Consider the following 1,424-nt stretch of genomic DNA (forward strand, 5'->3'; position numbering starts at 1 on the left):
GTTTAGGAATTACGGACGGTAGATGGCGCTGATCATTTAGCCACCCTTTTTCTGACCAGTAGATGGACTTTATACCTAAAAAAACGAAAACTTTTTTTAATTTAAAGAAATTGCATTCGTTTGTAAGTAATTTATTAAGGACATGTCAAGAACTGTTATTTTTGAAAAGGCAAATACACTATTTTGTGCATAGCTTTCATAAATATTGAGATTTTAGTAAACTTTTGCGGAACTACCAAATGACTCCCTATTTGAAATCGGTTTTAAGGATTTCGGGCACAGTTTAGGGTATCGCTTCTCGGCCTTATGGCTAAGATCAAAGTGTAGTATCTGTTCTTATCAGCTTAATATCTGATACGGGGTCCAACGGGCCCTGAGATGTTAAACTGATTTTTGGAACCCGGTGAAGAGCTCGGAGCTTGCTCCACCTTTGCCACGAGTTGTCCTGGTCTTGCACTATCTCCAGAGTCAGCTCACCACAATTAATCCAAAAATAGTGAATCTTTGTAGTTTAGTATTATATACTTCTTGGTGCTAGAATTCGACCTTCGTAGGTATTGTACATAGCTCAAATATACGTGTCATACGAAAGATTTTTCTATAGCCAATCAAGGACTTATCGATTAATTCAGTCAGGACAGATTGGTCTGCTCTCTATTCGTTCAGTCTCGTCAGCATTTTCTTAAGTTTTGTAATTGCGTTGGATGATAAATCGATTGCTGATTATTACAGTCCATTCCGGTTATTCGGGACTAGTGCATTTTGGCCCGATTAAGCGGCTGTCCCAATTATCCGAAGTTTCAGGTAAAAAAGGTGAAAAATACAATGTACCCCACCCTTTACAATTAGTTCACTGTACAATCAAATCACGTTACGACGAACTCAACATAGTAAAGTACCGTTCACTGTACGATGTGTAGTAAGCTCCGCTCGTTGTGATCACGTTTGTAAATTGAATTTTAATTCTATTAAACAGCGATTCTAATTAGCGAAAATAGGAGGAATATTATCCACAGGTTATAAAAGCAAAGATATATTAAGCACAAATTTACCCAATGATCCGTGAAAATGGAAGAATATACGTGATTATCGGAATAATTAATACGTACTGTAATATGTACATACTAACTAGTTGACATTTGTGGGTGGGGGTTAAAATTTAAAACAGTAAAAAGATAAACAATCAATAACAAAGAACTCGGCACGCACCAATTGCTATTAAAACGATACGGGCAAAAGAGAACGGAGTAACAAGTTACGAGGGCCTAAAAATAGGAATGAAGAGAAGATTCTGAAAATGAATTTTTTTTATATGATTGAAGATTCTATGGAAGTGTGAACGCATATCATCATAATAACCCACAGAATTCCAGCTGTCGGTATTATCGCAAATTGAATACGATCTAGTTTACTAACCGTTTATG

General features: G+C 36.4%; 1 non-coding gene across 1 annotated transcript; it reads left to right on the forward strand.

The window, feature by feature from the left end:
* Positions 1–290: 290 nt before the first annotated feature.
* On the forward strand, positions 291–482 carry LOC150082317 (U2 spliceosomal RNA). Its single transcript, XR_016547327.1, has one exon. It is a non-coding gene; the product is annotated as a U2 spliceosomal RNA (small nuclear RNA).
* Positions 483–1,424: the final 942 nt, after the last annotated feature.

This window comes from Mastigoproctus giganteus, chromosome 8 (genome assembly GCF_048544385.1).
Source record: "Mastigoproctus giganteus isolate SK-2022 chromosome 8, ASM4854438v1, whole genome shotgun sequence".
Classification (NCBI taxonomy): Eukaryota; Metazoa; Arthropoda; class Arachnida; order Uropygi; family Thelyphonidae; genus Mastigoproctus; species Mastigoproctus giganteus.